We start from the raw sequence: 22430 nt of genomic DNA on the forward strand, positions 1-22430 counted from the left end.
CTCCCCCTCCTCCCCCCCTTCTCCTCCCCCTTCCCCTTCTCCTCCCCCCTTCCCCTTATCCTCCCCCTTCCCCTTCCCCTCCCCCTCCTCCCACCTTCCCCTTCCCCTCCCCCTCCTCTCCCCTTCCCTCCTCCCCCTCCCCCCTTCCCTCCTCCCCTTCCCTCCTCCCCCCGTCCCCGCTTCCCTCCTCCCCCCTTCCCCTTCCCCTTCTCCTCCCCCTCTCCTCCCCCCTTCCCCTCTCCCCTTCCCCTTCCCCTCTCCTCCCCCCCTTCCCCTTCTTCTCCCCCCTTCCCCTTCTCCTCCCCCCTTCCCCTTCTCCTCCCCCTTCCCCTTCTCCTCCCCCTTCCCCCTCTCCTCCCCCCTTCCCCTTCTTCTCCCCCCTTCCCCTTCCCCTTCTCCCCCCTTCCCCTTCTTCTCCCCCCTTCCCCTTCCCCTTATCCTCCTCCCTTCCCCTTGTCCTCCCCCCTTCCCCTTGTCCTCCCCCCTTCCCCTTCTCCTCCCCCTTTTCCCCCTTCTCCTCCCCCTCCTTCTCCTCCCCCCTTCCCCTTCCCCTTCTCCCCCCCCTTCCCCTTCCCCTTCTCCTCCCCCCTTCCCCTTCTCCTCCCCCCTTCCCCTTCTCCTCCCCCCCTCCCCTTCTCCTCCCCACTTCCCCTTCTCCTCCCCCACTTCCCCTTCTCCTCCTTCCCCTTCCCACCTTCCCCTTCTCCTCCCCCCTTCCCCTTCTCCTCCCCCCTTCCCCTTCTCCTCCCCCCCTCTCCCCCCCCTCTCCCCTTCTCCCCCCCTCTCCCCTTCTCCCCCCCTCTCCCCTTCTCCCCCCCTCTCCTCTTCTCCTCCCCCCCTCTCCCCTTCTCCTCCCCCCCTCCCCTTCTCCTCCCCCCCTCTCCCCTTTTCCTCCCCCCCTCTCCCCTTTTCCTCCCCCTTCCACTTCTCCTACCCCCTTCTCCTCCCCCCTTCTCCTCCCCCTCCCCCTTCTCCTCCCCCTTCTCCTCCCCCTTCTCCTCCCCCTTCTCCTCCCCCTTCTCCTCCCCCTTCTCCTCCCCCTTCTCCTCCCCCCTTCTCTCTGCCCCTTCCCTCCCCCTTCTCCCCATTCCCTCCCCCTTCTCCCCCATCTCTCACCTTCCCTCCCTCCCCTCCCCCTGCCCCCCCCTCTCCCTCTACCCCCCTCCCCTCGCTGTCAGAAACACAGACACTAACAGACAGAGAGTGAGAGACACAGACAGACAGACAGACAGAGAGATAGAGACGCTGACAGAGACACACTGGGGTGGGTGGGGGGGGGGGGGGGGGGAGCATCTCAGCATGCTGTTGGAGGGCTCCCGGTGCTGCAGTCGTTAAGTAGAAAATGTTTTATTTACTGATTTAAAAAAAATAATTTCTTACTAATTTTTTTTGATTGATTTATTGGTTGATTTATTGATGTTTTTATCATTTATTATTGATGATGGCTCTTTATTTGTAAAACTGAAGTGTTTAATGTTTGTAAACTTCCCTTTAAACCCCCCCCCCCCCCACCCCCAGTTCCTATGCCTGATTTGTAACCTACGCCTGATTTTCTAAAGTGTAGACAAGGTTTTTTCGAATGTACAAAAATCTTCACTTACTCCATTCTAAGTTAGTTTGGAGCAAGTTTTCACTGCCGAAACTTTGAAAACAGGCGTAAGTGTCCGGACACGCCCCCTTTTGAAAAAAAAATTCTGTTCCAAAGTGAAACTGTTCTAACTGACTAGAACTGGAGCAAACTAAATGCTGAGAATTTGAATTTCTAAGATACTCCGTTCTACATCAGTTGCTCCAAAAAATCAGGAGCAACTGAGGCCAAAACTTGGGCCCATGTTCCCAGTGCACTTCTGCACCAATGGTAGGGCCTGCACTCACCCCATCAGCAGTCATACTCTTTCTGGGTGTCAAGGAAATTCAAGTTTACAGAGGAGAATCTCTACAAACAGTGAAGCACCACCTTAACTCACACCCACTTTGTGAATTCACATCAGGCTGCCACAAAGCTTTCTGCTAATCTTGAAGGTCCATTTGTTGAAAGAGACAACAGGCCTGTAGCTCTCATCATCCTGAGCTGCATACAGTCATATTGGGGGAAAAGCTGAGTCCACACCGTCACATTTCCTTTAACAAGGTGTTCTCGCCCTGCAAAAATGAGGTGGCACACACCCATTGACCGAGAACTGCAACTAGAACAGGAAAACCTATACTGACAACCGAGTCTATTCGATTCCGTTTCCACTAGCAGGAGGGTCAGGAACCAGAGGTTACATCTTTAAGACAATCGGCAAAAGAACCAGAGGGGAGTTGAAGAGAATTATTTTTAATGCAGCAAGTTGTTATGGTCTAGAATGTACTGTCTGAAAAGCTGATTGAAGAGTGACTCTCAAAGGGGAATTGGATATATATGTGAAAATGAAGAAATTTGCAGGGCAGTGGGGAAATAGCAGGGCAGCGGGACTAGCTGGATCGCTCTTACAAACATTCGGCAAAGGCACAATTGGCCTCGTTCTATGTTCTAAGATTCTAAGATAATAGGCAGGCAGGAGAGGCTTTGGGAGATGGTGAGGTTGGAGTGAGCTGGCAAGAGAAGATTGGTGAAGGCTGGGCAAGGCTCATCATACATTGTGTCCGTTTCTTGTGCTTTCTCAAAGCATTGCAATGCCCTTACAATCAGCTGCTATTTCTTCAAGGGAAAATGTCACTGTCTGTAGAGCTCAACAAGGCTGTGCATTCACATCATAAGAGGAAGAGGAAGAGTCCGGCCACTCCGAAGACCACTCAGGCACTTCCAGAGACACAACTCCCCCACCCCACCCACAGCCATGTGACACCGAGGCCAATTGTAGAACTCTAGCACCCACTTTGGTAACTGTGCCCAAAACCAGGGATGGAATCTGGGACCTAGCTGGACTGTCTGGCTCACTAACTCACTGGACAAACTGACTCAAGCCTCGAGAAGCTGCAGACAGAGCACCTTGCAAATTAAACAGTGACCTCGGTTATCAGTGCTAACTGAAACATCCCTTCAATTATTGCTTGAGAAGTAGCCCAAAGCTTTAACACACCCAGGTTCATGATTACGTGTTGAATATCGAATGGGCCTTACTGTGTCCTCCAATGTAGCAATAGGCTCAGATGGTGCCTGTGCTGATGGAACAACGGAAGGGGATCTGAGCTTTCTGCTTTTTGCAAGCCGCATAGGTGCGCACCAGGAGGCATCTGCAAAGCTGTAAGCCACAGTCCCAACAGTTGGCATGTATCTCTAGCCATTGCTGTCAGATCTTGGTGTTCTGCTTTTCTTTAAAAAGAAAAAAGAACATTTGTATAGCACCTTTCACATCCTCAGGACATCCCAAAGCACTTTATAACCAATGAAGTACTTCTGAAGTGTAGTCACTGTTGTAACGTAGGACACAGAGTAGCCAATTTGTGCACAGCAAGCTCCCACAAACAGCAATGTCATAATGACTAGATAATCTGATATAGTGATGTTGGTTGAAGGATAAATATTGACCAGGACATCGGGAAAACTCCCCAGCTCTTCTTCAAAAAATATTGTCATGGGATCTTTTACACCCACCTGAGAGGGCAGACCAGGCCTCGGTTTAACTTCTCATCTGAAAGAAGGCACCTCCGACAGTGCAGCACTCCCTCAGTACTGCATTGAAGCATCAGCCAAGTTGATGTACTCAAGGCTCTGGAGTGGGACTTGATCCCACAACCTTTCTGACTCCGAGGTAAGAGGGCTACCCACTGAGCCGAGGCTGACACCACTTCGAAAGATGGAGAAAGTGTGTTCACTGTCTGGCCTCCATTGTAGCTGCAGGCCCAATCTTCCATCCTACCCAAACACGAGTGCAAACAGTAAAGAAAAGCAACCTTTGTCACTGTGAAATTCACTTAATGTGTCTGACATTTTTGTGTGTTGGCTGCGTAGCGCCAGTGACATTTTATTTTTGTGCTGCTAACACCCCATAATTCTTAGCTGAGGCAATGACAAAGGAGTTGCCATGGTTACAGCTGCATGTTCACTGATGATAGAAGGACACAGCTGTTTTAGTTTTAAACCAATCACACTCACCCGCCCATCCCCCACCCTCAGGATCCATTAGCATCTCTTTTACATGCACGGAGTGATTTGCCTATTACCGTCATCAGAACATTCGGGAAGGATGCATAGTTGAAATAAATAAGGCTTCCTTGTCTCCTCCGACAGCTTTAGGTTGTTGCCAGACTCAAGGGAAAGGCATTGTGCCGTCACCTATGAAAATAATAAACTCAGTGCAAATAATAAACTCACAACCCAACCGCAACAGCTCAGGCACCTTCATTCACTTCTTGGCAATAAGCGAAGTAGTTAATCCTGCACACACATGTAGCAAAGAGCTTCTGTATCTGTGGAATCTCATCTGTATCATGGCCTGCGCCTTGCAAATATCAGTCAGAGTGATTTTACTGAGCGTTTATACATGGTTGGGTATAGCGTGGGCGAGATTCAAGGTAAAGCTTTCTCCGTGGCCAAGTTTAGCGTGGGCTAGATACAAGATAAAGCCTTCTCCAAGATCAAGTATAGCGTGGGCTAGATACAAGGTAATGCTTTCTCCATGGACAAAAAAAATGTGGGCTAGATACAGGGTAAAGCCTTCTCCAAGATCAAGTATAGTGTGGGCTAAATACAAGGTAATGCCTTCTCCATGGACAAGTATAGTGTGGGCTAGATTCAGGGTAAAGCCTTCTCCATGGACAAGTATCGTGTGGGCTAGATACAAGGTAAAGCCTTCTCCAAGATCAAGTATAGTGTGGGCTAGATACAAGGTAATGCCTTATCCATGGACAAGTATAGTGTGGGCTAGATACAGGGTAAAGCCTTCTCCATGGACAAGTATAGTGTGGGCTAGATACAAGGTAAAGCCTTCTCCAAGATCAAGTATAGTGTGGGCTAGATACAAGGTAATGCCTTCTCCATGGACAAGTATAGTGTGGGCTAGATACAGGGTAAAGCCTTCTCCATGGACAAGTATAGTGTGGGCTAGATACAAGGTAATGCCTTCTCCATGGACAAGTATAGTGTGGGCTAGATACAAGGTAATGCCTTCTCCATGGACAAGTATCGTGTGGGCTAGATACAAGGTAATGCCTTATCCATGGACAAGTATAGTGTGGGCTAGATACAAGGTAATGCCTTCTCCATGGACAAATATAGTGTGGGCTAGATACAAGGTAATGCCTTCTCCATGGACAAGTATAGTATGGGCTAGATACAAGGTAATGCCTTCTCCATGGACAAGTATCGTGTGGGCTAGATACAAGGTAATGCCTTATCCATGGACAAGTATAGTGTGGGCTAGATACAAGGTAATGCCTTCTCCATGGACAAGTATAGTGTGGGCTAGATACAAGGTAATGCCTTCTCCATGGACAAGTATCGTGTGGGCTAGATACAAGGTAATGCCTTATCCATGGACAAGTATAGTGTGGGCTAGATACAAGGTAATGCCTTCTCCATGGACAAGTATAGTGTGGGCTAGATACAAGGTAAAGCCTTCTCCATGGACTATAGTGTGGGCTAGATACAGGGTAAAGCCTTCTCCATGGACAAGTATAGTGTGGGCTAGATACAAGGTAAAGCCTTCTCCAAGATCAAGTATAGTATGGGCTAGATACAAGGTAAAGCCTTCTCCAAGATCAAGTATAGTATGGGCTAGATACAAGGTAAAACCTTCTCCATGGACAAATATAGTGTGGGCTAGATACAAGGTAAAGCCTTCTCCAAGATCAAGTATAGTATGGGCTAGATACAAGGTAAAGCCTTCTCCATGGCCAAGTATAGTGTGGGCTAGATACAAGGTAATGCCTTCTCCATGAACAAGTATAGTGTGGGCTAGATACAAGGTAAAGCCTTCTCCATGGCCAAGTATAGTGTGGGCTAGATACAAGGTAATGCCTTCTCCATGGACAAGTATAGTGTGGGCTAGATACAAGGTAAAGCCTTCTCCATGGACAAGTATAGTGTGGGCTAGATACAGGGTAAAGCCTTCTCCAAGATCAAGTATAGTATGGGCTAGATACAGGGTAAAGCCTTCTCCATGGACAAGTATAGTGTGGGCTAGATACAAGGTAATGCCTTCTCCATGGACAAGTATAGTGTGGGCTAGATACAAGGTAATGCCTTCTCCATAGACAAGTATAGTGTGGGCTAGATACAGGGTAAAGCCTTCTCCAAGATCAAGTATAGTATGGGCTAGATACAAGGTAAAGCCTTCTCCATGGACAAGTATAGTGTGGGCTAGATACAAGGTAAAGCCTTCTTCATGGACAAGTATAGTGTGGGCTAGATACAAGGTAAAGCCTTCTCCATGGACAAGTATAGTGTGGGCTAGAAACAAGGTAATGCCTTCTCCATGGACAAGTATAGTGTGGGCTAGATACAAGGTAATGCCTTCTCCATGGACAAGTATAGCATGGGCTAGATACAAGGTAAAGCCTTCTCCATGGCCAAGTATAACGTGGGCTAGACACAAGGGTAGATTTCAGAGTCAATAGCGTTATTTTGCATACCGCTAGCTGGTGTCAAAAAATCACAGATCCAGTTCACACGATTTTCTCTCCGTTGATCAAAGAACAGACAGTCAGGAACAAGGTACCTCGCCACAGCCACGCATCCGAATGTCTACACTGAAGAGTACGGTCATGGTAACGCTAGACCATCATGCAGCCTCAGATCAGAGACAGCACACGTGTTAGATACAGAGGAAAAGAGAAAAGACTTACATTTGTAGAGCACTGGGATCACATTCCTGAGAAGTGTCACAAAGCACTTCACACAACTTACTTCTGAAATGCAGCTACTGTTGTTTTGTAGGGTGATGTGTTCACAAGGGAAAGAGCCTGGGTCCTTTCACACACACACTACAAACATCCACTGGAAGGACCACCTAGTTTATAACAGTGAACTAGACCACCGAGTCCAGTGTTGAGATAAAACAACAACAATTGCCATTTGTATAGCACCTTTAACATAGTAAAACATCCCAAAGCACTTCATAGAAGCGTTATCAAACACAATTTGATACTGAGCCACATAAGTAGATATTAGGACAGGTGACCAATAGCTTAGTCTTAGTAGATTTTAAGGAGCACCTTAAAGAAGAAGAGCATGGTAGAGAGGTTTATTGAGGGAATTCCAGAGCTTAGGATCGTGGCAGCTGAAGGCACGGCCGCCAATGACGGAATGATGAAAATCGAGGATGCGCAAGAGGCCAGAATTGGAGGTGCACAGAAATCTCAGAGGGTTGTAGGGCTGTAGGAAGTTACAGGGATAAGGAGGTGTGAGGCCATGGAGGGATTTGAAAACAAGGATGAGAATTTTAAAATCAAGCCGGATCAGGAGCCAATGTAGGCCAACGAGCACAGGTGTGATGGGTGAATGGGACTTGGAGTGAGTTAAGATAAGGGCAGCAGAGTTTTGGATGAGCTCAAGTTTATGGAGGATTCAAGGTGGGAGGCCAGCTAGGAGAGCGTTGCAATAGTTGAGTTTAGAGCTAACAAAGGCATGGATGAGGGTTGCAGCAGCAGATGAAATGAGGCTGGGGCGGAGATGGGCGATTGGTGGTTTTGGTGATGGAGAGGATATGCGGTCGGAAGCTCAACTCAGGAACAAATAGGACAGCGACGTTGCGAACAGTCTGGTTCAGCCTCAGACTGTGGCCAAGAAGAGGGATGGAGTCAGTGACTAGGAAGCAGTATTTGTGGCAGAGACCGAAGACAATGGCTTCGGTCTTCCCAACATTTAGTTGGAGGAAATTTCTGCTCATCCAGTACTGGATTTCGACAAACAGTGTGACAAATCAAAGACAGTGGAGAGGTCATGAGAGGTGGTGGTGAGGTAGAGCTGGGTGTCATTAGCGTATATGTGCAACCTGACATTGTGTTTCCGGATGATGTAACCGAGGGGCAGCATGTAGATGAGAAACAGGAGGGGGCCAAGGATCGATCAAGCATATGGCAGTCAGTCAGCTCCTGAAAGAGAAAGACAGGCTAATGCTCCAGCTGGGACCCTATTTTAAAATAAGGAGGTGGATCTGAACAATTACTGACTTATTCATCACTTTTCTTACCACTCCCTGACATCTGTGTTAATCTTGACAGGTTGACGGAAGCTGAAAGTGCTCCAAACTCTACAATGATGCTTTATGCAATCCAGGCCAAGGTGCTCTCTTTAGTTTCATTTTACCTCAGGATGAAAGCTGATCATTCATTCATTCACCCGTGGGACTGTGTGTGTCAGTGTCGCTTCCTGCACGTGCATGCAACTTGTAATAACAGAGGAATGTAAGTTGCGTTTTGAGTCTTTGTCACCGGCCAGAATCCAATGTTGGGTCTGACTACTTCAGGTATCTGAAGATCTGGTATCTGAAGATACCTGAAGTTGACTTGAGAGAGATGGACCAATTGAGACAAGTCCAGGTTCACACTAGAATTTTGCTTCAGACTATCTAAATTGCATTCAGATGCCAAAGTTGAACTTCATATCCTTAGCCTTCTCTTCCAAAGTTGCAATTGGTTCTAAGTCAGCCTAAGGTGTTGTCAATTGACACACATCACCGGGAGTAGGCTGGGAGAGGAAGTTAGCATCCAAATTATTGTTAATTAGTCCATGTTGAGCCATTTTGGCCAATTCAATTCCGCTGGGATCAGGAAAGTTACCTCAGAGCTTGTGGATGGATGACGTTGACTTAGAAAACAGTTTAGAAGACAGTGAAAGGCTTTTCAAGAGAGAAATAAAGTATTTAAAGAAAGTATTTGTACATCCTATCTTCCCATTGTACTACTCCAAGTAAAGAAAAAATGTGCATTTATATAGCGCCTTCCACGCTCTCATTACGTCCCAAAGCGTTTTACAGTCAATTAAGTACTTTATAAGTGTAGTCACTGTTGTAATGTAGGAGCAGCCCATTTGCACACAGCAAGATCCCACAAACAGCACTGAAAAAATGACCAGATAATCTGTTTTGTAGTGATACTATTTGAGGGATAAATATTGGCCAGGACACCGCGGATAACTCCCCTGCTCTTCTTCGAAATAGTGCCACGGGATCTTTTACATCCAGCTGAGAGAACAGACAGGGCCTCGGTTTAAGGAACGTTCATTTGTACTGCCAAAATGGCCAACCTGCTCCAACCTTTGTTTCTGATTGGTCCCCTTGGAGGATAAGCCACACCCTGAAGTTTCACAGGAATGTTTCACTGGAACCACCATCCCAAGGTCTCACTGACTTTGCAAATTGTAACTCGATCCACTTTGACTTCCTGAAGTGACAGAGGACGGCTCCCAGAAGACAGCAAGGGCCAGCCAAAGTGCCTTACCCGAGTCCAAGTATATCCCTCCCCCAGCCAAAGTGCCTTACCCGAGTCCAAGTATATCCCTCCCCCAGCCGAAGTGCCTTACCCCAGTCCAAGTGCATGCCTCCCCCAGCCGAAGTGTCTTACCCCAGTCCAAGTGCGTGCCTCCCCCAGCCGAAGTGCCTTACCCAGTCCAAGTGCAACCCTCCCCCAGCCAAAGTGCCTTATCCTAGCGCAAGTGTATCTCCCCCCCCCGCCCCCCCACACCCCACCATAGATGGGGCATTTTGTACGGATTGTTAATAGGTTTATTGGGTATGAAGTGAATAGTGACAATGTCGTGACTTCTGGATATCATCCACTCCAACGATGTCCCTTGTAGGGGATTGGAAGAACGTGATCTGTCTTCCTTGAGTTCCCTCTCTCCCCTCTGACCTCCCCTCTCCCCCACATGTATCTCTCTCTCTCTCCCTCCCAGTCTCTTTCTTCCCCCAGCCTCTCTCTCTCTCTCCCCCAGCCTCCCTCTCTCTCCCTCAGCCTCTCTCCCCCAGCCTCTCTCTCTCTCTTCCCCAGCCTCTCTCTCTCTCTCCCCCAGCCTCTCTCTCTCTATCCCCCAGCCTCTCTCTCTCCCCAGCCTCTCTCTCTCTCTCCCCCAGCCTCTCTCTCTCCCCAGCCTTTCCCTCTTCCCTCAGCTTCTCTCTCCCCCAGCCTCTCTCTCTCCCCAGCCTCTCTCTCTCTCTCCCCCAGCCTCTCTCTCTCCCCAGCCTCTCTCTCTCTCTCCCCGAACCTCTCTCTCTCCCCAGCCTCTCTCTCTCTCTCCCCCAGCCTCTCTCTCTCCCCAGCCTTTCCCTCTTCCCCCAGCCTCTCTCTCCCCCAATCTCTCTCTCTCCCCAGCCTCTCTCTCTCTCTCCCCCAGCCTCTCTCTCTCCCCAGCCTCTCTCTCTCTCTCCCCCAGCCTCTCTCTCTCCCCAGCCTTTCCCTCTTCCCCCAGCCTCTCTCTCCCTCAGCCTCTCTCTCCCCCAGCCTCTCCCTCTCTCTCCCCCAAGCCTCTCTCTCCCTTCCCCCAGCCTCTCTCTCCCCCAGCCTCTCTCTCTTTCTCTCCCAGCCTCCCTCTCTCTCCCCCAAGCCTCTCTCTCCCCCCCCCCCCCCCGTTGAGCCTCTCCCCTCCCCTTCCCCCCCCACAGCCTCTCGCCCTCTCTCCTCCCCCGCCGAGCCTCTCTCTCTCCCCCCAGTCTCTCGCCTCCCCTGCCCCATCCCCAGCCTCGCTCCCCATCTCCTCCCCCTCCCAGCCTCTCTCTCGCCATCGGGCCCAGGACTAACGCCTTCGCTTCCCCCGCCATCGGGCCCAGGACCGCCATCATCGCCACCCCCCCACCCGCCATCGGGCCCAGGACCACCATCATCACCACCCCCCCACCCGCCATCGGGCCCAGGACCGCCATCATCACCACCCCCCCACCCGCCATCGGGCCCAGGACCACCATCATCGCCACCCCCCCACCCGCCATCGGGCCCAGGACCGCCATCATCGCCACCCCCCCACCCGCCATCGGGCCCAGGACCGCCGCCATTGGCCCCCCCACTGCCATCAGCGCTCCGCCCCCCCAGCCACCATCGGGCTCCCCCCATCCGCTGCCATCAGACCCAGGATTGCTGCCATTGGGCTCCCCCCACTGCCATAAGGCTGCCCCCCACCTCGCCGCCATTGGGCCCAGGCTTGCTGGGTGGGGGAGGCGGGGGGAAAAGAGAGTCGGAACCTCATGTCCTGCTTATGGCACCACGTGGATGGAATGATTCAGGCCGGGAGAGGGCGAGGCTTGACAGGGGGCGGGGCTTGTCACCTTTCGGTCAAAAAAGTGCAGTACAGGCAGGTGGGGGAGCAGGGCTGGACAGACGCCTGTCTGTCAAAAAAAGTGCAGTAATGTCTTTTAACCACTGTACTGAACTGGAGTGTCAGCCTAGATTATGGGCTCAGGTTACTGGAATGGGACTTGAACCCACAACCTTCTAACTACAAGGTGAGAGTGTTACCACTGAGTCAAGCTGGATATCCAGTAATTTTAGCATAATTTTAGCATCATCTTGATAGACTTACTGTGGGTCCTTTGATACTTATGCAGGACTGTTCTGCAGATCCTTTGACACTGGTTGGGTGTGGCCTTGAAGCCTTTCTTTCATGGTTGTACCTTAAACCTGACTGTTACAGTATCGCTTCAATTTAAGCGCATTCATTGCCCAAGTCATTACCGATGAGCAACAGATCCTGGACACTTGGATGGCAGACAGCAAGTTTCCTGTTGAACAGACCACCTCATTGTTCTTACTGTGTCCCTACAGCCCAGTCTTTGGAACCAAGGAAAGCAGCGTAGAGTTTCGGAATGTGTATCAGGTGGCTGCTGGGTGATTGTAAAGCCTGATCCACAAAACTGATGAAACAATGAGTGATTCAGCTTTTAAAACGACACTTGTAATTGCCTGATTGTTGAGGTTAAAAACATCACTCATCGGAACTGTGTCCCGGGTATATTCTTGTCAAATACAACCACTTACAGGTGTAATTAAGGTGAGTGAATTCTTGTGAAGCCTTGTGGTTCATTGAGGTGATGAAAGAAGAATGAAATATTAGAGTGTTGGATTGGAGCGCTCATGTTAAGGCAGTGACAAGGCTTACCTTATAAGCACCAGGTGTGCGCCTTGCAAAGTCAGAACGTCACAGCTGATGTCTCACAAGATCACCTGCAAAAACACAAGGAAGGCCATTTCACTTGACGGGAGACTGATGGGATCGATCGGCTGCCCATTTTATACTCCCGTTGATTTCTGATTTTACCTTCTGTTGAGTTCAATGGAAAGCAAAATCGGGCGGGTTGTAAAACGGGCGGTCAATCCGATCCGGGCAGATCAGGTCAAAATGACCCCCAAGGAAAAGAACACTACAGCATATTGCCTGGTTAATTACTGCCATTTTGATCAACTTGAGCACACCATCATTGCTTGACTTTAACCATTCCTCCACAGGATTCCTGAGGGGGATTGCCACTTTTCAAGATTTAAAAAAGAAAAGACTTGCATTTATATAGCACCTTTCATGACCTCAGGACATCTCATAGCGCTTTACAGCCAGCCAATGAAGTAATTTTTGAAGCATTGTCACTGTTGTAATGTAGGAAACACATGCAACCAATCTGCGCACAGCAAGGTCCCACAAACAGCAATGTGATAATGACCAGATAATCTGTTTTTGTTCTGTTGATTGAGGGATAAATATTGGCCAGGACACCGGGGAGAATTCCCCCCTGATCTTCTTCCAAATAGTGCAGTGGGATCTTTTCCATCTATCTGAGAGAGCAGACAGGGCCTCAGTTTAGCACCTCAAATGAAAGGATGGCACCTCCAACAGTGCAGTACTCCCTCACTACTGCATTGCAGTTTCAGCCTAGATTTTTGTGCTCAAGTACCCAGAGTGGAACTTGAACCCACAACTTTCTGACGCACAGGCAAGGGTGCTACCCACTGAGACACAGCTGACACCTAACTTTGCCTATATGGCCTAGGAGTGATTTGGGATTATTTTGTATTCAGTTATTAAATTAAATTCAGCACATAGGGGGTGAAAACCACACAATGTACAAGACCCTATTGGGTAAAATGTCATGTATGTATTACATTTATCCTCTGACAAAGTCAAGTGGGAGCATGCAACAGCTGCAGGAGTTTCAAATCTTACACATCATGCTGTGTTTCGTTTGGTGAGGTTTGACAGTATTTATTTCTGTTTAATTTTCTTACGGTCCTTGAGCTGAAATGGTTAGTGCTTCACTTTTATAGATCTAGTGAAATTCATTTGAAATTCATTGCTTCTCCCAACCCCAAAGATATCATGAATGACATATGGGTGGGGCGAAGTGTGCAGATAAAGGGCAGGTACAACATGAGGTAGATACAGAATAAAGGTCCCTATACATTGCCCAAACAGGCCCCCCAGGACAGGTACAACATTAGACAGATACAGACTAAAGGTTACAAAAGCAAAATACTGCTGGAATCTGAAATAAAAACAGAAAATGCTGGAAATACTCAGCAGGTCAGGCAGTATCTGTGGAGAGAGAAACAGAGTTAACGTTTCAGTTTGATGATCCTTCGTCAGAACTGGAAAAAGTTAGAATGTAACCAGGTTTTAACATAATTAAGGTTCTTCTCCACTGTCCCAGCTAGCCCTCCCAGAACAGGTACAACACGAGACAGATACGGAATAAAGGTCCTTTTTGTCATGTATTCAACCAGCATTGTAACCCATGTATAATCTGACCTAAGTTGTACACTGTGAGAACAATGACCACTAGGTGGGAGACACCCCTAACCTGGACTTTCAGGTATAAAAGGGGAAGCTCCACCCACCTTCATCACTTGAGTGCTAAGGAATAAAGGACAGGTCACAGACTGACCTTCTCTCAAGCATGGGCCTCATGTACATTTATACTGTGTCGTAAGGACGTATCAATAGCGACGAAAAACTGGGATTTAAACCACGCGAGCATGGCCACCAGCAGAACAGACGAGAGGTACTGTGTTAAGGAATGGTTGGGACAGAGATTCAACATTGTTAAAGCAGCACACAGTTCTCCAGGCAGACAGGGGCAGTCGGGAATGCCCCAACATGTAGTCGAACCCAGAGGGGGAGTTCGACAGAGACAATGGCAAGCTGAACGGCGATTCACGCCATTGCAAGGGACAATGCGGCCAGTAATGGGGCCATCAACACCTGTTAATGGCGCATTCAAGGACAGTCACAGGGGCAGTCAGGGACGATCGACTGGCAAGGGACCTTTTGTTTCAAACAACAGCTCATGTTGGAGGCGTGGAGGCACACACTCAGCCGGAGTTTGCAGAGATGAGCAAACTATCTGCAGAAATTGTGGAAATGAACGCTGGGAGAAATCGCTGGAAGCTGAAGTTCAGCAAGTTCATTTGGAGTACGTATACAGTTCATACACCAGGACGCCACCGATAATGATGAAAGTGCTCCTCAATGGCATTCCAGTATCAATGGAGCTAGACACGGGGCCAGCCAATACCTGATGGGCGTCCAAGGCCAGGAGGCCAAAATTATCGCCGATTGACGCACAGCTACGAACTTACACAAAGCAGATCATTCCGGTGCTAGGCAGCGCCACGGTAGTCGTGACCCACAAAGATTCGGAAAACAGATTGCCACTCTGGATTGTCCCAGAGAACGGTCCCGCACTACTGGGGAGGAGTTGGCTTGCTGTCATGAACTGGAAATGGGGCGATGTCAATGCAATTTCCTCTGTGGAACGAGTATCATGCTCACAGATCCTGGACAAATTTGACTCATTATTTCAACCCGGCGTCGGCATTTTCATGGGGGCCAAGGTAGTGATTCACATAAACCCGGACGCCAGGCCAGTGCACCACAAGGCCAGAGCGGTGCCGTACGTGATGCAGGAAAAGATAGAAGGCGAATTGGAACGCCTGCTGAGGGAAGGCATCATCTCGCCAGTCGAATTCAGTGACTGGGCAAGCCCGATCGTGCCGGTGCTCAAGGCGGATGGGTCGGTCAGGATATGTGGTGATTACAAGGCCACCATCAATCAGGTGCCACTCCAAGACCAGTACCCGCTACCGAGAGCGGAGGACCTCTTTGCGACGCTATCCGGTGGCAAACATTTTTCAAAATTGGACCTGACCTCAGCTTACATGACCCAGGAGCTGGCGAGTGAGTCGAAGAAGCTGACCACCATCACGACACACAAGGAGTTGTTTGAGTACAACAGATATCCATTCGGGATTCGCTCGGCCGCCGCAATCTTCCAACGAAATATGGAAAGCCTCCTCAAGTCGATTCCAGGGACAGTGGTTTTTCAGGACGACATCCTCATCACGGGTTACGATACTGAAGAACACCTCCACAACCTGGAGGAGTACTACACAGACTGGACCGGGTAGGGCTGTGACTGAAAAAGGCGAAGTGCGTCTTCCTAGCTTCAGAGGTAGAATTCCTGGGGATGAGAGTAGCAGCAGACGGGATCAGACCTACTGCGTCCAAGACGGAAGTGATCCAGAGAGCACCCAGACCCCGTAACATGACGGAGCTGCGTTCGTTCCTGGGGCTCCTGAACTATTTTGGAAACTTTCTTCCCAAATTGAGCACGCTGCTAGAGCCGCTACACGTGCTCCTACGCAAAGGTCGCGAATGGGTCTGGGGGGACAGCCAGGAAAGGGCTTTTAATACAGCACGCAATTTGTTATGTTCCAACATTCTGTTAATACTATACGGCCCATGTAAGAAACTTGTGTTAACGTGTGATGCGTCGTCCTATGGTGTCGGGTGTGTGTTGCAGCATGTCAATGCCAAGGGTCAGTTCAGCCGGTAGCTTATGCCTCCAGGAGTCTGTCCCAGGCAGAAAGGGGTTACGGGATGGTAGAAAAGGAGGCGCTCGCATGTGTATATGCTGTAAAGAAAATGCACCAGTACCTGTTTGGCAGGAAATTTGAGCTGGAGACAGATCACAAACCCCTAACGTCCCTTTTGGCCGACAACAAGGCCATAAATGCAAACGCATCGGCCCGCATACAGAGGTGGGCACTCATGTTAGCCGCCTATGACTATACAATTCGGCACAGACCGGGCACCGAAAACTGCGCCGATGCACTCAGCAGGCTCCCACTAGCCACCACTGAGGGGGCTACTGAGCATGCTGCTGAGATGGTCATGGCTGTTTATGGCTGTTGAAGCTTTCGGAAGCGAAGGCTCACCCGTGACAGCCCGTCAGGTTAAAGTCTGGACAAATAGAGACCTGCTATTGTCTCTAGTCAAGAAATGTGTCCTGAATGGGGACTCGGCAGCCACATACAGGGCATGCCCTGAGGAATTTAAACCATTTCACAGTCGCAGAGATGAACTCTCGATTCAGGCCGATTGCCTACTGTGGGGAAACCGTGTAGTCATGCCCCAGATGGGCAGAGAGGTGTTCATCAGAGAACTCCACAATGAGCACCCGGGCATTGTCATGATGAAGGCAATTGCCAGGTCACACGTTTGGTGGCCAGGGATAGATGCAGATCTGGAACTTGCATTCGCAGGTGCAGCACGTGTGCTCAGCTGGGCAACACACCCAGGGAAGCCCCCCTTAGCCCCTGGCCATGGCCCGCCAAGTCTTGGTCACGCATCCATGTGGACTATGCAGGTCCTTTCATGGGAAAAATGTTTTTGGTTGTATTAGACGCCTACTCCAGATGGATCGAGTGTGTCATTTTAAATTCAAGCACAGCCTCTGCCACGGTAGAAAGTCTATGGGCAATGTTCGCCGCCCACGGTCTACCAGACGTCTTGGTCAGCGACAATGGCCTGTGCTTCACAAGCACTGAATTCCAGGACTTCATGGCAGGCAATGGAATTAACCATGTCAGAACGGCACCGTTCAAGCCAGCCTCAAACGGCCAGGCAGAACGAGCAGTGCAGATAATCAAATGGGGGATGCTCATAATCCAAGGGGGTTCCCTACAAGCCCGCTTATTACGCCTCTTGTTGGCCTATAGATCCTGACCACACTCACTCACAAGGGTTCCACCCACAGAGCTGCTAATGAAAAGGACGCTCAAAACCCGGCTATCCCTTATACACCCCACCATGAAAGAAATTGTCGAGAGCAGGCGCCAGCCACAATATGACTACCATGACAGGAATGCGAGGGTGCGATGTATTGATGTAAAGGATCCTGTTTTTGTCCTCAACTACGCTGCAGGGCCCAAATGGCTCGCAGGCACTGTGATTGCCAAAGAGGGAAATATGATTCTGGTCGTTAAACTTACCAATGGACAAATCTGCCGCAAACACGTGGATCAAACAAAAATGAGGTTCAGCAACCCCATAGAAGAAGCAGAGGAAGAACACGATGTAGAGTTCACTCCACCACAAGTGACCGCACACCGGAACCAAAGGGAAGAGAGCCCAATCACTGTGGGCAGTCTGGATAGGCCTGAGGCACCGTAAACAGCAGACACTCAGGCCAATGCCCAACAACCGGAGCCCCAACTCAGGCGCTCTACAAGAGAGCATAAACCACCAGAGTGACTCAACCTGTGATCCCAATAAGACTTTGGGGGGAGGTGATGTCATGTATTCAACCAGCATTGTAACCCATGTATAATCTGACCTAAGTTGTACACTGTGAGAACAATGACCACTAGGTGGGAGACACTCCTAACCTGGACCTTCAGGTATAAAAGGGGAAGCTCCACCCACCTTCATCACTTGAGTGCTAAGGAATAAAGGACAGGTCACAGACTGACCTTCTCTCAAGCATGGGCCTCATGTGCATTTATACTGTATAGTAAGGACGTATCACTTTTATACTGTCTTAATCAGTGCCCCAGGACAGGTACAGCATGAGATAGATACAGAATAAAGCTCCCATTACACTGCCTTAACCAGCCCCCCAGGACAGGTACAGCACAAGATGGAGAATAAAGGTCCCTTTTCACTGCCCTAACAGGACCCCAGGACAGGTAGAACTCAAGTTAGACAAGTTCGCTAAAGACAGAAAGAAGACTCCTTCATATAGCACTTGATAACATCGCAAAGCACTTCACATATAATTGGTTGCTTTGAAGTAGAGTAATTGCTGTTATGAATAAAAAAGTGATGCAACCATTTTGTAGCAATGAGATGAATGACTGTTTAAGCAATATTTTTATTGGTGCAGGTTGTAAGAGGAATGTTGGACAAGACACTGTCCTGCTCTTCTGCAAATGAAATCTTCAACATCCAACTGAACCACCAGAGGCCCAGCAATTTAACATTTCATCCAAAAGATGGCACCTCTGACAGGGCAGCAGTCCCTCAGTATCACACTGACAGACTGAGAGTGTGAGAGAGAGGCCGCCCTGAATCCACAACACTGCCTCAGAGGCAGAGTGCACTAACTGAGCCAAACCGGTGTGCTAGGAATACTGATTTATGTGGACGCTCTCTGACTTGTCTGTTTATGCCACAACCAGTTAAAGACACCAAGGGCTAGACATTGCATAGCGCCCCTTTTGGGGTGATAACTTTTCAGGGAGTGCAAAAGTATAATCAGGCGGAAAATAATTTTTGTTCCCGGGAACTTCCGCTTTAGTGCCCCAAGAGGGAAGTGGCGCGCTAAATCGAGCACTACCACTTCCCTTAGAGCACTAAAGTGTGTGAGAGGGGCGATAGCGGCAGAGTGCTGAGCATTGTTCAGTACAGTGCTGCCGTCTTTGGAGGCTTCTTCCTCGCTCAAAGGGAAGGGCCAATGATGGTTGGAATCAATCCTCATGTTCTCTCTGTGGGGCCACGGGACCTGTGCTACGTGCTTAACAGCCCCAAGCACTCTAAGAAAGCGCAGGGCTGAAGAATCACAGTGTCAAAACAAATCAGGAGGCACCAGACTGGGGAGAGAAATAAAGGTTTCCCTACCTGACCACCACTGCCTTTAAATATCACTCCCCAAGTGGCCAGCCGAGGTGACAATGCTTCCTGTTACTGCTGTTGTTGACACCCGGTGATGCTGCTGGGGACAGGAGCGAGTATTACATCTGGGGCGCTAACAGGGTGCTGCGCACTGGATGACATCACAATCTACGGGGTGCAAGAGAGCGAGGTGGTAAGTGTTAGCGCCAGCGCAAAACTGCCAGGGAAATTCGCGGGCGTCGGTGAATTCTCCGCGCTCGGTCGCTAACCCCTTAGCGTCCTATTACCGCCCGCTGCAGGCGCTAACAGGAGGTGCAAAACAGCCAAATTTCTCCCGTCCCAAGACCTTACTGTCTCTCAAACTCTCTCTTGCATAAATACACTCGACAAAACTTGCACACACCCTTTCCCTGACTCTCAATCTCTCTCTCACGATTCTTGCACACACTCTGTAACATGCCACATTCCGTTTCATTCCCTCTCTTGCAATATGTTTCTCTGCCTGTATCACATTTTCATTCTCTCACTCTTTCTCACTCTCACTCTATCTCTCATGTTCCCCCCATCTCTCGCACACAGAAACTGCACTCCGAGTCTCTTTCATGCGCTGTCCCTCATGTCTCTCAACCTTCACTCATTATTTCCATTCACTATCACTCTCTCTTGGAATCTCTGCCTTTCTCTCACACTCCATTTCCTTTCTCCACCACTCTCTCTCATTCTCCGTCTCTCTCAAACTCAGTTTCCCTTTATCACTCTCTTTCTCCGCCTCTCTCAAACTCTGTTTCCCCTTCTCTACCACTCTTGCATTTTCTGCTTCTCTTTCACACCCATTTCACTCTCCTTTTCTGTCTGTCTCTCTGACTGTTCTTTCTGTCTATCATTCTGTGTGTCTCCCTCATGCACACTCTTTCTGTCTCCGTCTTTCCCTCATAATCTCATTTGCCTTCCGTGTATGTTGTTGTAGGGATTCCAGTGATTCTGTCGGACATTTACGCTGGGCTCTGCTGACACAGACAGTCACGTGCTCTTATTGGCAGGTGGCCTGTTAAATAGAGAATCCTGGCCCATCTTTGGATCAGGTACAAGACATAAAGTTTGGAAATCAGTCATGAGGATAAAAATGAAATAATCGTCATTTTCTGAAGGAAGAGGAAGGTGAAGGAAGTGACTGTGCAGCAAAGTCTAGAGCTGTAGACGTTGTTTATTGACTGTACACTGTGTTCTACTTCATATCGCAGTTTGAAATCAGTCTCTGGGGCTTGTTTAGTTGAATTGCGAATGGTCTTTGCCTGCCAAGTCAGGTGCTTCTTCAGCTTTCCTTTGCAGCGTGGGGCTGCTGAGGAGGATCTGCTTATTCACAGGCAGGTAGCAACATAAATACATCCCGGGGACAACTGACAACTGTGCCTCCGCAGGGCCAAGATCACTGGCACTTTCAGCCATGCAATGGTGGGGTGAGGAGAGACTTACTTCACTGCTCCAGCATGGCACGGAGACAAAGCGGATTCCTCTATTCCAGAGGAATACATTTCAAATTCTAGAGAGATAGAATTGAAAAGCAGAGAAGTTATGTTAAACTTGTACTGAACCTTTGTTAGCCCACACTTGGAGTACTGCGTACAGCTCTGCTCTCTATATTATAACACAGGATGTAGAAGCACTGGAGATGGTGCAAAAAAGATTTACATGGATCTTACCAGAACTGAGAGGCTACAACTATCAGTGAGGCAAGTGGCCTCTGTCCTCATCGTGGCGCAAGCTGCCTCAAGCGGTCAGGCAGGACGCCTCTATTATTAAAGTTTCCGAAAGGAAAATCGGGCGGGTGATGCACTGCTTCCTGTTTTGTGCCCTCACTGAATTTGAATTTCACTCAATAGAGTGTCTGGGAACGGCTCAACGTTAACAGTTCCATTAGCTCAAATGGGTGGGAATCAGACTTCCCCCAACCTCTTATTCAACACTCCTCATCTAAGCGGATGATGACGTCCTCCATAAGGTGAATTTCAAAGTTGCTACGCTGTATTTGGCAAAGGCTCCATCTTCCTTTCGCACCAACCATGAGCTGGACTTATGAGAAACAAGGCCCCAGACCTCAGACCAGGATTCTGGTATCTATAACTGGAAACTCCAATGTGGGCCATTTCACTCAATCTATTCATTCCCCTCCCCATCTCAGCCTAGACTTCCTGTTTCCAACATTAGGAATAGGAGTTTGGAAACTTGTAATCTCCAGCCCCAATGAATGAGTGTGTTAACCCATGGGTCGTCTATCTCCGGGCGAGACTCTGCTGTTGGAAAAATGCTCAGTCCAAAGAATAGGGGGAAAAGGAAGGAGAGGTCAAGCCAAAGTAAACTGTCTCTGTTTATATTATATATTAAAGTTTAGTATTTATTTTAGTTCTGTCAGGACAGGGAGATTCTATTATAACAATGTTGCAACTAATTGTGGTCAGTATGTGCACTTGTGTGTGTGTGTGTGTGTGTGTGTGTGTGTCTTTGTACACATCTTTGTGCCTTTACACCTGTGTCTGTCTTTGTCTGTGTGTTCATATTTGCATGTGTGTATTTGTCTTTGTGCGGTATATGCCTTTATCTGTATATATAATTGTATATCTGTCTGTTTGTATATGTCTTTGTGTGTGTGTGTATGTATGTGCCATTGTCTATATGCATGCGTGCTCACCAACAGACTGAAGACTATTTGTGTTTTTGAGAGTTTGTATCTGTGCGTGTGTGAGTGTATATGTCTGTTTGGGTGTACATGTCTTTTTCTGTGTGTCTGGTTGTATGTCTGTGCGTGTACATATGTGCCGTGTGTGTCTGTATGTGCACATGTATATGTCTGTACATGTGTATGTCTGTGTATATATGCGTTTGTGTGTATGTGTATGAGTGTGTATATGTGTGTGCATCCATTTGTGTGTGTGGGTATCTACGTGTTGTGGGGAGGGGAGCGGATCCAGATCTGACACTAAAATTCAAATTATATTTTAATGGCTCTAAACCTTAGAATCATAGAATGACACAGCACAGAAGGAGGCCATTCGGTCCATCGCATATGTGCCGACTCTTTGAAAGAGCTATCCAATTAGTCCCACTCCCCTGCTCTTTCCCCATAGCCCTGCTATTTATTTCCTTTCAATTATTTATCCAATTCCCTTTTGAGAGTTACTATCTGCTTCAACCACCCTTTCAGGCAGTGCGTTCCAAATCATAACAACTCGCTGCGTAAAAAGAAATTCTTTATGTCGCCTCTGGTTCTTTTGCCTATCACCTTAAATCTGTGTCCTCTGTTTACCAATTCTTCTGCCACTGGAAACAGTTTCTCCTATTTACTCATCAAAATCCTTCACGATTTTGAACACCACTATCAAATCTCCACTTATCCTTCCCTGCTCTAAGGAGAGCAACCCCAGTTTCTCCAGTCTTTCCATGAAGTCCCTCATCCCTGGTATCATTCGAGTAAATCCCTTCTGCACACTCTCCAAGGCCTTGACATCCTTTATAAAGTGTGGTATCCAGAACTGGCCACAATATTCCAGCTGAGGCCTAACCAGTGTTTTCTAAAGGTTTAGCATAACTTCCTTACCCTTATACTCTATGCCTCTATTAATAAACCCAAGGATCCCAT

General features: G+C 48.7%; 1 long non-coding RNA gene across 1 annotated transcript in view; it reads right to left on the bottom strand.

Moving 5' to 3' along the window:
- The window catches only part of LOC139232941 (uncharacterized), a 251097-nt gene that overhangs the window by 4025 nt on the left and 224642 nt on the right, over nt 1-22430 (bottom strand). Inside the window, exon 2 of the long non-coding RNA XR_011588117.1 lies at nt 12014-12078. This is a non-coding gene — a long non-coding RNA (uncharacterized lncRNA). The remainder of the gene's footprint in view (nt 1-12013; nt 12079-22430) is intronic.

Source organism: Pristiophorus japonicus, chromosome 20, assembly GCF_044704955.1.
Source record: "Pristiophorus japonicus isolate sPriJap1 chromosome 20, sPriJap1.hap1, whole genome shotgun sequence".
Lineage (NCBI taxonomy): Eukaryota > Metazoa > Chordata > Chondrichthyes > Pristiophoridae > Pristiophorus > Pristiophorus japonicus.